Raw genomic sequence first — 13,253 nt, forward strand, 5'->3', positions numbered from 1 at the left:
AAAATTTTATTTGGCTATGACTCTGGAACCAATGAAAATAAGTACCACTTATAAAATATCTATAGTTAAAAAAAGTCCAAAATTCAATTTTTTTTTTTTTATTTTTGGATACTTTTGGTTCAGTCGATTGCAATCGAAAGGAGAGATGAACAACTAGATGTTACAACAGTCCTAATTTCAAAATTTCAACATCCTACGACTAATCTTTTTTGAATTATATGAGATACATACATACTGGACATTCGTACAGACGTCACGCCGAAACTAATCAAAATGGATTCAGGGTTGTTCAAAATGGATATTTCTGTTGAAATCTGAAAACCAAAATTTTTCGCGATGACAATACTTCCTTTACTTCGTACAAGGAAGTAAAAATGTGGGCACATACAACAAACAAATAAACAAAAACATACGCACGTGCGCGCGCTTATACACACACATGGTTCTTTTTTTTGTAAGGAATAAATATACAAACACAATTTTTGTATACTTTTCCGATTATAAAAATTTTCTATTTGAAAATGAGAAGTAAATTACTTTAACTTTTAAACATTACAATTTTTAAACAATCATTCTTAGATTTTCTGTAGGAGATTCAATTAATTTTCCCCAGTTTTATATCTCACAAACTATACGTAATTTTCAACCCTCCTTGTTCGCTGATTATCTCCAACTCATTTTATATTGTCTGTAAATATTTAACCATCATAAAAAAAAGTATTAAAAACTGATAAAAGTAATTGAAGTGGTTAAAGGAAATTTACTGAACGATCAAATAGTACTGTAAAACAATTATATCTGTTAACTATATTTTTTCAATTATAATAGTAAAGGAGTAGAATATATATTATCGAAGTAATGTGTCTAATGCATGTTCTCATCTTTATATAGTGTAATAATTTGTACTGGTTAATAAATTGTAATGAGTGAAAGTAGTATTTAAATGAACAAACTTTATTTATGAAAACCTTTAGTATATTATCTAGTCATGTAATTAAAGTCCGTTTTGCATCGTTCGAAAACTTAAACAAGTCTTAAAAGCAAATTTACTATTTTTTTTAAGTCGCTTCAACAATAAATATCAATAATGATTACACTGAGCCTGACTCGTTACAAATTTTCTAGACACTGGCTGGGAACCGAACCCGGGACTTTCGGTGTAGCAGACAATCATGCTACCGACTGTGGCATTGAACTGATTAAAAAGCAAGTGTTTATTTAACCAATTAATTGTTCAGCGTTAGCAATAGAGCAAGACAATTTTTTTTATAATACTTGTTTTTACGTGGTATACTTTTTTTTTAAATAAAAATTGAGCTCAATACAAGGCTTGTGAACACATACACACACTTCACCATCATTTCTATGAGATTTCTTAGAGATCAAGTATTAAAATCATTAACGTATTATTAGTTTCTATTGAAATTTATTTTCTGTTAAATTTTAAAATAAACATCAAATGTCTATTTAACAAAAAATATCATAACTTCACCTCATCTCACAACAGGATGTATACATCAGTTTCCGTTAAAAATGTTTTTCTTAATAAAATATGAATAGAAAAATATGGGAAGTGTATAAATGGTGAGAAGGGGATAAAAGAGAGTGACAAAAAGAAATTCTAGATAACGATATCTCTATTAAGATAAAATAGCAGTAACTTCCGATCCAATTTGACCACATCATCTGTTTTCTTTTTCTAGTTCATTTATTATATGATACTTATATTATTATTTGCTGAAATATTACTATGATTTTATTTTATCTTAGTAATTCTTGCTTACTCGGAAAGAATTTTTACCGAGAATTTTATTTAAAATATTTTTGTTATCTAACCTTCAGAATCGTTGTCGTTTAGATTCTTCATTTCCATACAGTTATATAATGATGCAAGTTTATTCAGTGATGTGACGACTACGTGAAGAAATCTGTTCATTCATTAATTTTTTCATTCAACAATTTACTGTTTTGTATATGTTTCAATAGCTATTTATTAATTACTAAAATTACGGTATTATATGTTTTTAAGTTTTATTTTTACAATCCCAAACAATTGAAAAAGCTGAAATCTTAACCTATTTCGATAGTTAATCTTTTTCAGAATCAGAGCGATCATTCTTCACGCAATGCTATTGATTGAACTAATTCTAATATAAATTAATTAAAACGTAACCAAACCTAAATTATGATTTCTACAATCATATGGTTGTAGCGCCCAATAATAACACTTCTTTTCTAAGTGCACTTTAATTAGGCGTATTAATATACAGTGAAAGTGTTTTTTGTATAGTGTTTAAAAAATAAGGTACTCTATTTATTTGCCTTATACAATCAGCAATCCATTTTTACAATGTGCATTAGTATATCAGAATAGCAGTATCTTTTTTATTAAAGGTAAAGTATCTTTTACCGATAAATATTATTATCGGTATAAAAAGGACGTCCAAAAAATTGAGAATAAAAAATCAAAAAACGGCTTATCGGATATTAATATGCCTGTAGGCATTACATTATAATTTAATTAATAGTAGTCAAGAGTTTAATTTACCACCACCTAATAAAAAAATTAGGTTTTACATTACATCAAAACCATCTTTTATTCTCTGTTATTCACCATTTTGTCAATTAACAACATCTTTATCGGTAAAAAATCGTGAAAATCGTGAACATGTTTCGCCTGCTTTTTTTCACCTATTGCAATTATTTTAACGTTCTAGAACTTTTTTAATAGATTATTAAAAATAAAAATTAGTGTCAGTTTATTTGGGAACAGAATTTTCTCTGTCGTTTAGGTTTCTTAAAATTTTTGAATGATTGATTCCAATATTTTTGCAATTTTAAAAAAAAATTGCTACTTCGGCACCAAGTAAAGATAGAAAAATTTTTATACTGAACTGTGTATTTTAATAAAAGTGCTACAAGATGTACACAATTTCATAACTTTAAAAACAGGATTGAAAAATGAGCTGGACAGGAAAGAAACATTTTCATTAAAACTGCAAAGAATTTAGACCATCTATAAGAAAAGAATATAATCACTGCAACGGTATGTAGTGCATATTACATATAGTATATATAATGTACGCAGTATACTGTATTAGGATACTATATTCTGTAAACCTATTTCGCTGTGAAACGATGTGAACTGTATTCTTCTCTAAACCGAGATTGCTAGCAGTTCTAAGAATTCCTGCATGTTTTATACTTTTTACATCGAATCTTATTTAATTTTTTTCCTTCTTTTTTTTTGTCACCACTTTACTAATTAACTGATCGAACTAACTGTGGTTGTGTTTTAATTCGTCATTTAACGATAACGACTTTTTATTTTTAACACTATGTTTAAACGCGTTTCCGATTTTTACTTCCTTGTACAAAGTAAAGGAAGTATTGTGATCGCGAAAAATTTCGGTTTTCAGCGAAAATTTCAACGGAAATATCCATTTTGACCGTCCCTGAATCCATTTTGATTAGTTTCGGGTGACGTTTGTACGTACGTATGTATGTATCGCGCATAACTCAAAAAAAAAACAAAAAACAAACGATTAGCCGTAGGATGTTAAGATTTTAGATAGAACTATTGTAACATCTAGTTGTGCACCTCCCCTTTTGACTGCAATCGACTGAACCAAAAGCGTTCAAAAAAGCAGTAATTTTTCTTATCCGCAGTAATAAGCTCTCATTGAGAACTTTTCAACGATTATCACAAGTGGTACTTATTTTCATTGGTTCCAGAGTTATAACCAAATAAAATTTTAATTAATGAAATATTTGGATTTTATAAGGGGACGGCACATCGGTTCGAATCCGACTTAATCTCCTTTTTTTACTTTTTTTTAAATTTAATATATTGATTTATTAATAATTATTAATCTCTGAGTGAAAAAAATTGCAATAAATAATAATTCAATAACAATAAAAGAAAAAAAAAGAATATATTAAAGATATCAACGAAATAAGATTTTATGTACTTCTCATTTTAAAAAAATGTGTATTTGTAATTTAATAGACGTAAAAGGAAGTTATGCGGTGTCCAAATTAGCTGCTGCTATTGGTGAAGAGTGGACCGATGGTGGTGCGCCGGGCGGCTGCGCGCAGCGCACGAAAGATTTATACTTCTCGAACGATTCATTCGTTCATCTATTTTTATTTATTGATACAAAAAAAAAGGTTTAAACTTACTAAGTTATAATTTATACTTGTTGCTACAAAATTATTACTAGGAAACATAGTAATAATTTTAAAATGTTATAAATATTCTATAGCAATACTTAAGATCTTAAATGTTTAACGATATGAAAAATGTAAAAAACGAGTTAATAAACTTTGGTTATAATTTTTATCTTCTTTCTTGACCGTCAGTGAATTGTTAATTTAAAATTTCGACCTTTGTAGCGAAAAACTGAACAAAATTGTACAATAAAACTTATTTCAAAACGTTTTCAGCTGTCCTTGCGACTATTGTCAAGTGATAAGTTGTCTCACTGACATCACTGGTGTAACTGTTAACGGTCCTTTTTTGTAATTAGGCAGACAAGTAATGTGATACTCACATATGTCTGTTCCGGATTATATTTGTTCATTTAGTATGTATTTTGTTTATCTGTTTCATAGATTTTTAATATGTAGTCTTTTCTGTTGTATGAGAATACTAAACATAATCATAAAGTATGATCGGAAAGATGAGTGAAAAGTTTTAAAGTAAGTTTATTACAATGGGCGATTGTGATAAACTTACAGTATTACTTTGTTAAACTTACTTATTCTATTACTTTTGGATACCAGAAGGCACCATGAAATCAATCACAGTTTCGGTCTGTGTAATCTGGTTTACTAATACAGCAGACACGTAAGTATTATATAGGCAACAATGTTCATTTTCTGTTCTAGCTTCCGAAACCACCGTACGATAATACTTCAGTGGACGATATGTACGAATGTATATGTGAATTGTAGTATTGTACAGTCTCAGGTCAACCACTCCTGAGATATGTTGTTAATTGAAACCAATCCAGCAAAGAACATTCGCAATCTAGTATTAAAATCCGTATAAAAGTAACTAACTGCCTTTACTAGGATTTGAACCTTAGAACTCTCGACTTCAAAATCGGCTGATTTGCGATGACAACTTTACCACTAGACCAACCCGATGGGTTGTCAGATACGTTCTATAAAATTCTCCAATATAAATAATTTTCTAATTTTAACCAGTTTAAATGAAATTATTTTATATTATTGATCACTATTTTTCGATAGCAGTCGTTCACTTTGCCTGTTTGGTAAAAAGAGAGAAAAATAACGACTCATTCTGTATCCAACTCGAAGAGACAGACCTAGGAAATACCAATAAATCGATTGCATCGTTGAAATGAAGGTTGTACCGAAATCTCTTATTTTTTATTTCCTTGATCGAGAAAGCAATGATGATCTGTAATACTTAGAAATCAAATTCATTAGTCGAATAAGGTTGTAATAATAATCGAATAAGGTAAAATAGTCAAGTAAAAGGTTTTATCGCTCGTGCTGATGTGATTATTTACAATGTACTCGGATTCAAAATCCAAGTGTAATTATTTTAGTCGGATATGAAGAGGGATTTATTTGATAATTAAATTTTTATTAAGCACTTAAAACGCAGTGTAAAATACAAATTTAAGATATAATTGCAATTTGTTATAAGGTACTAAGGTGTAACGAAAAAAATAATAAAAATAGATTTTTTTCATTTGTGTATTAAGGTAATGTAATGTTGAAAATTATCCTGCGGCATAGTCCAGGTGGTTAAATACCATGTCCGTTAAGTTTTATTATAACTAAGCATGTAAGCAAAAATCGGTTATACTTCATTGACTGCAAGAAAATATTAGCTATAGTTAGTTTAAAATATAAAAAAAAGTAAACAGTATTAAATTCTACTAATATATTTCAAGTCATGATAACCCTAAAGCCAGAAAAATTGAATGTCTATTGTTGAATGTAATTGAACTCTTAATATATATATATATATATAAAGGCATAGTTTAAGTATAAACCAGTTTAAATTGTACGGAACAAATATGGCTTTTTAAAAACTATATATTTCAAAGTACCGTTTAGATTGAAACAAAAAAGAAAAATGAACAATATTGTGCTTTTTTATTAAACACTTACAACAAAACAAATGAAATTATAAATTTCTTATAAAAAAACATTAATTCTCCGAGTTTATATTACGTCTCAGACGTAAGAGCAAATTCTATATTAATTTTTTTCCGATATTCTAGTTCATACTATACAGATAAGTAAGTAGGATGGTATCTCTACTAAAAGAGTAAAGCGAGAAATCAAAAGGTCAAATGGGAGGGGGCAAAAAATAATGTTAATTTCTAATAATATTTTTAATATTAATCAATAATATCGTCCATTGTACAAGAAGCTCCATTGTATCATGATTCACACAATATTCGATAAATAAATTGTTTAGCCGAGCCGTACACTCCTCAAATTTTTGGTTTATCAAAAAAAGGAATACACATTGGCGATAAATCCTTAAGTTAGGATAAAATATCCAGTGAAATATTGAATCATTAAAAAATAATCTATGGGTGTGTAATGTAAATCTATAAGGAGAAAATCATGTCACACTTTATCAAAGTATTAAAAAACAAATAAGATAATATTTGCTTGTTTGGGTAAAATTGTCGATATGAAGCCATGTTTGTGAAGCATCACTGTTTATGAAATTCATTTCGATTGCAGAAATTCAGTTCAAAATTATTATAACCTTGGTTCGTCATCTGTTATCCTACCCCGTAATAAAAGACTGGATTAATGAAATTTATTCAAGTTCATGTTTATTCCTGGCCGTTTAAGTTTTAAGGTAATCCTCACCAAGAGAGTTTTTGATTGTTACATTAGAATTTACCAAAGAATGTTCAAATTTGATGAATTTTTGGAAAATCACTTATGCAAATTTTATTTTTTATATATGTAGATATATTATTTAACTAATGTTGACGTTGCAATCTGTTCATCTAATGAACAATAAGATTCCATGGCACAATGAGATGATGATAATTATGACATACGAGTATAAATGAGATGTAGTCTTTTATGGTCTCAGGCCAACAATTCCTGAGACGTGTGGTTAATTGAACCCCAACCACTAAAGTACACCTAATTCTTTATATTTAAAAAAAAAAATTGAAACGTTTTTGCATTTTTTCATTAATTAAAAAAAAAAGTAAAGTAACAATCTAAGATTTAAAAAAACATTTTTGCCGAAATGCTAATGCAATTATCTGCTAGAAATACGCATAAAATAAACTGTGGGAGGAAAGCGGAAGACAACCGAACCTTGGATATGTTGCACTCTTAATTAAAGAGGTCGAAGATTAGATGAAATGATAGGTGAAAAAAGCCAGACCCTTTCTGAAAACTAACCTGAAACCACCAGATTTAGAAATCAGTTTATTTCGTTACAATTTTTTATGGATTGGAAATTTTGTGAATTTTTAAAAATTAGGAAATTTTTTATTTCACAAAGCTTCGATTATGATTTATTATTATTATCAATACGTAATTAAATGTTCTCTTAATTTTTATTAAAATTAATTCGCGCTGGTGTCCGTGGCGCGAGTGTAGCGTCTCGGCCTTTCATCCGGAGATGAAAATGATGTTTTTGTCTCGTGTTCGAATCCCGGTCAGACATGGCATTTTCACACGCTAAAAAAATTATCATTCATCTCATCCTCTGAAGTAATTACCTAACGGTGGTTCCAGAGGTTAAACAAAAAAAAATTATTACACAAAAAGCAAACGCACGTGCGCACACACAGATGCACACATATGAATAAATGTATGTAATCACATATTATTTTATATTACAATGTCTTTAAATGGCCATTGACTTTCTAGAGTACAAGTGTACTACACGAACGCACACGCATGCTCCATCGTTAAGGCAGATCATTGAAATCATTATGATAAAATAAAATAAAGGGGTGTATATTCGTATGAATATGGTAGGCGCAAGACTCGCAGTTGTGAGGGACGAGGGGTGTGTCAAGTCAAGGCAGCTACGTCACAACATGCGTGGGGGTTGAACTATCAACACGGCCAAAAAATCAAGAGAGAGATAGTGCGTTGAAGAAAGAGAACAAAAGTGGTAAGCAAAGCCAAGAAGAAAAAATAACAGCTTATTTTTAAGTAACAGGTCATCAGTTAAACATTCTAATCTATAAAGAGACTTTTATTTTATTTTAATGTAAATAACAAAATACATATACTAAATAACGAGAAGAATATTCTGGCACCAAATATCGTTGTAAGATACAATACTGTATACCATCTGGCGATAAATTTTATCTTCTTTTCTAATAATAATTACATAACGTAATGGTGTATTTTAAGGCTATCGGCAGCAGCAGAATTTGTGACGTATTAAATTGCGGCTGCCAATGATGTTCACCGACACGAGCCTGTGACGTTTGTATTTCATCACGTTTCACGTTTTTAACAAGCTTTTACTCACGACCACTAATACTATATGTACTACTATGAACTATTAGTGTATAAAATACTAGCAAAACTATCACTAAATATTTGCATAAACTAATTTTGTTCTCTATTTTAGATAAAATAATAATATGTGTGTATTAATAGATGTGTTAGTAATGAGTTAAAAACGAACAACTCTATTTTAAGAACATTAATAGTAATCCTATAAAAAGAATTTACTTGCTATTTATCAGTATACAGTAACGTTTTGTTTATTTTTTTCTTTTATTTTTTTAACGTTTACCATTAGCTCAAATTTAGTCTTCAGAGATTCAAAGAAAAGTATTACTAATACTATATATATTGCTTACGGTTGAAGATTTTTCTTCTCAAACGCTTTCGCAGGATGTACTGTTTCATCAGGTGAATAGATACACACGTTAATTGATTAAAGTTTTACGTAAAACATAAAAGCTGAATTTTTTTAAACACTTCCGTTTACAAAACAAAAATATTTTTTTCATGCATATTTAATAAATAAAAATTGATTTTTACCGATGAATCAGTAATTACTGCGAAATAGTTTGTGAAGAAAAAAGTTCTAAAATACAAAAATATAAGTAATAGATATATTAATAAATTATTATTCGTATCCTGCTGGTTTGTTGCACTTCCACAAATTATTTTTTATTCTGATGTATATATATTCCTTTTTCATTTAGTCATAAATAAAATTTATAACAAGTGTAATAAGCATTTTATTCATAGAATAGAAACCATTAACAGAGACAAGTTCTTTAATTATTGTGGTTAATATAGCGCACGGAAATGGAGGAAATAGAAATCGATAAATGAGCGAGCAAAGTGATGACGACAAATAAATAAATATGCTCGACATCAAAAGCAATGAAAATGTTACCTTGTCTTACTTCTAAGCTCAAGAATACGTTGACAAAGAGGTTATTTTCAACTGCATTAGAAGAGAGAATACGTCATAATCGCGAAAACATAAAAAAAAAATTAAATAATTCCTCAATAATTTGCGTCAGTTTAAATAATTTATGTTTTCATAGACCGCAATGTTTATATGAAATAAATTTAAAAAATAAAAGAATATATGATAATAACGTGCGTTAAAATCGTGAAGTAATATTTCTGTTATTAGAAGGTTATTTCACGATTACATTCATTACATTTTATGAAAATGTTAATTTTTAATTTACTTTAAACTAAGATTCAAAATGAATCGTGCCTTATTATTATCTGTCTATCGTATATCATATTCAATAAAGAACGAAATACTCTTTCCGAAAATTTACGTATATCAAATTAAAATCCCGAAATTTGATTAGTTCGAACATTATTGTTAATACGAAACCCAGGATTTTGAAATGCAAGTTTTCCCCGTAACTAAAACTATATGCATATATATATATATATATATATATATATATATATATATATAAAACGATTGAAATCAAGATTTCAATTATAACGAAGTATTAAAAAAAAGAAAGTCTTAAAACATACTCAATTTTTACTTTAATCAAATTGGTTAAAAAATATGATTTTTAAATTAATCAAATTGATTGGAAGACCAAATTATTTTCTTTTTTTTAAATAAATGTGCCACAACTAATATAACTATAGAGTCTACGTAGTTCAATTATAAAATAATGGAATGTGTGAATTTTGTATAACTTCCGTGTAGTTTTTATTTTTTATTGTAGGAAGTAAAATTAAGCCCCAAGTAAATTTTAACTTCAAGGTACTTCAAGCCAAAAAAAGTCTGGATTTTATAAAATATTTAATTTTAAAAAGCTTTAATTTTTAGGTTTACTTTGAAGATCTTCACTATTTTTTTTTCTTTCCGTAGGAGGAGGAAAAGCTTACTATTTTTTATTGCTATAAAAAATGGTAAAATTCAATCATTTTCTGTAAAATTTCTATTTCTGGACTGTCATTCTCGAGAAAAAAATGTTCAATTTGCATTACATTTTATGAAAATGTTAATTCTAATCGTTTTACGTTAATTTTTAATCTACTTTAAACTAAAATATATTCAAAAGAGTAGTGATTTATTATTGTTATTTTAATTGTAACTAGGAAATTTATATCTAATACCAAATATTACTTTATTCATACATCTTTTAACAGAAAATTCACCATAGGAACCTATTACAGTACAGTGGTGTACGATATGATAATTACGTGAAATTTTATACTGAGACGTTACTTCGGAGATAGTTAGTAGTGGAGACATTACAAATGGCAATAAAAAAGAAAAAATGTTCATTAACAAATTTGTAAGATTTATACAAAATTTTTAACTATTTATAAAAATGATAGGATATAAAATAATCTTTTTCTTTAGTTTAGTTAGCATTTTTCTGAATATTATCTAAAAACTATAATAATATATTATTTTGTAAACAAATTATTTTAAACCTAAAAAGAAACAATATACATATGCAAGTAAAATATTAGTTTTATACACTGCAGGACACCGTAGTTCGTTATAAATAACCGTACACATAATTAATACGATATAAATACCATTAATATAATTATAAGTTAATACAAAATATATATATATTATAAAAATTTAGTGTAATTTATAGATCCAATAATACTAGATAGGTGCAGATAAAATCAGCCAACAAACAGATTTACAACCAAACACTTTACAAACACCTGTTGCTTTTCGCATTCCGTTCACAGTCAAACTAACTTTCATACTTTAGCACTTACAGCATATAACGTATACACCCCATCATTTTTTTAAAAATACTATACAGAAAAGACTATAAGATATAATTAGGTCCTACACTCAAGTAAAAAAAATAATAAATAAATAAAAAAGGAGAAAAAATTTTCATTAGTAGCAAATTCTTAACAAATAAATTGATTAAATCTTAGTTATACAAATACTTATATGGTTTTATTCTTACTTGGTGAATAGATATCTCTTGATATTTTTTATAGGTATCTATTAATTGCAATATTTTCTTTGAAACGATGTCATCTTTCTTTCTTTCTTTCTTTTTCCTGTTTAGCCTCCGGTAACTACCGTTTAGATAATACTTCAGAGGATGAATGAGGATGATATGTATGAGTGTAAATGAAGTGTAGTAGTAAGTCTTGTACATTCTCAGTTTGACCATTCCTGAGATGTGTGGTTAATTGAAACCCAACCACCAAAGAACACCGGTATCCACGATCTAGTATTCAAATCCGTGTAAAAATAACTGGCTTTACTAGGACTTGAACGCTGGAACTCTCGACTTCCAAATCAGCTGATTTGGAAAGACGCGTTCACCACTAGACCAATCCGGTGGGTTGAAACGATGTCATCTGACTTTAGTGAAAAACTTTAGTAGCATTTTATATAAAAGTGTAATCAATATACAACCATCTAATAATTACGTAATTCTATGAATTTTCATTATTTATTACGATTAATTTATGTTAATTTTATGCTAGTTTACGATTACCCATAAAAACGTATTATGGCAATTTTATAAAATTTTTAAGTAATATAATTTAAAAAGAAAAAAAGGGACTATACTTCAATTAAATTTTATGATTCACGAAAAATAAGCAAAATAATTTTATAAAGATTACAATAATGTTAATATTAATACACCTACAAATGATGGAAAACATTTTCCGCAGCCTAAATACGTAGTTTTTAGGTACATATATAAATTAAACAAAAATAAAAATTCATTACTAACAAATAATAATAAAGCAGTTGATTTTTAAAACTTCAATCAAGAATTAATAAGTTAATCTATTAAAAAGTTCCGTCTAAAAAAAAAACGAAACGAATTACAACCAAATTAACTATTTGGAAAGTAAAAAATAAAATACTAAAACTAATATTAATAAAGCTGTTACCAAAATTGGAATTACTATATCATCAGCAAATCTGATGATATAGTAATTCTAGCCGAGAGTAAAAAGGATTTAGAAGAAACAATGAACGGCATAGATGAAGTCCTACGCAAGAACTATCGCATGAAAATAAACAAGAACAAAACAAAAGTAATGAAATGTAGTAGAAAAAACAAAGATGGACCGCTGAATGTGAAAATAGGAGGAGAAAAGATTAAGGAGGTAGAAGAATTTTGTTATTTGGGAAGTAAAATTACTAAAGATGGACGAAGCAGGAGCGATATAAAATGCCGAATAGCACAAGCTAAACGAGCCTTCAGTAAGAAATATAATTTGTTTACATCAAAAATTAATTTAAATGTCAGGAAAAGATTTTTGAAAGTGTATGTTTGGAGTGTCGCTTTATATGGAAGTGAAACTTGGACAATCGGAGTATCTGAGAAGAAAAGATTAGAAGCTTTTGAAATGTGGTGCTATAGGAGAATGTTAAAAATCAGATGGGTGGATAAAGTGACAAATGAAGAGGTATTGCGGCAAATAGATGAAGAAAGAAGCATTTGGAAAAATATAGTTAAAAGAAGAGACAGACTTATAGGCCACATACTAAGGCATCCTGGAATAGTCGCTTTAATATTGGAAGGACAGGTAGAAGGGAAAAATTGTGTAGGCAGGCCACGTTTGGAGTATGTAAAACAAATTGTTGGGGATGTAGGATGTAGAGGGTATACTGAAATGAAACGACTAGCACTAGATAGGGAATCTTGGAGAGCTGCATCAAACCAGTCAAATGACTGAAGACAAAAAAAAAAAAAAGTTACCAAAATACGGTAGTTAAATCTACTAAAAAAAAAAATTAAAAAAAATAGCAGTATGCAGTG

General features: G+C 28.3%; 1 protein-coding gene across 1 annotated transcript in view; it reads left to right on the forward strand.

Moving 5' to 3' along the window:
* sr (zinc finger domain-containg protein striped) overlaps window positions 1-13,253 on the forward strand; it is a 464,285-nt gene that overhangs the window by 362,615 nt on the left and 88,417 nt on the right. The window lies entirely within an intron of this gene.

Source organism: Lycorma delicatula, chromosome 5 (assembly GCF_047948215.1).
Source record: "Lycorma delicatula isolate Av1 chromosome 5, ASM4794821v1, whole genome shotgun sequence".
NCBI lineage: Eukaryota > Metazoa > Arthropoda > Insecta > Hemiptera > Fulgoridae > Lycorma > Lycorma delicatula.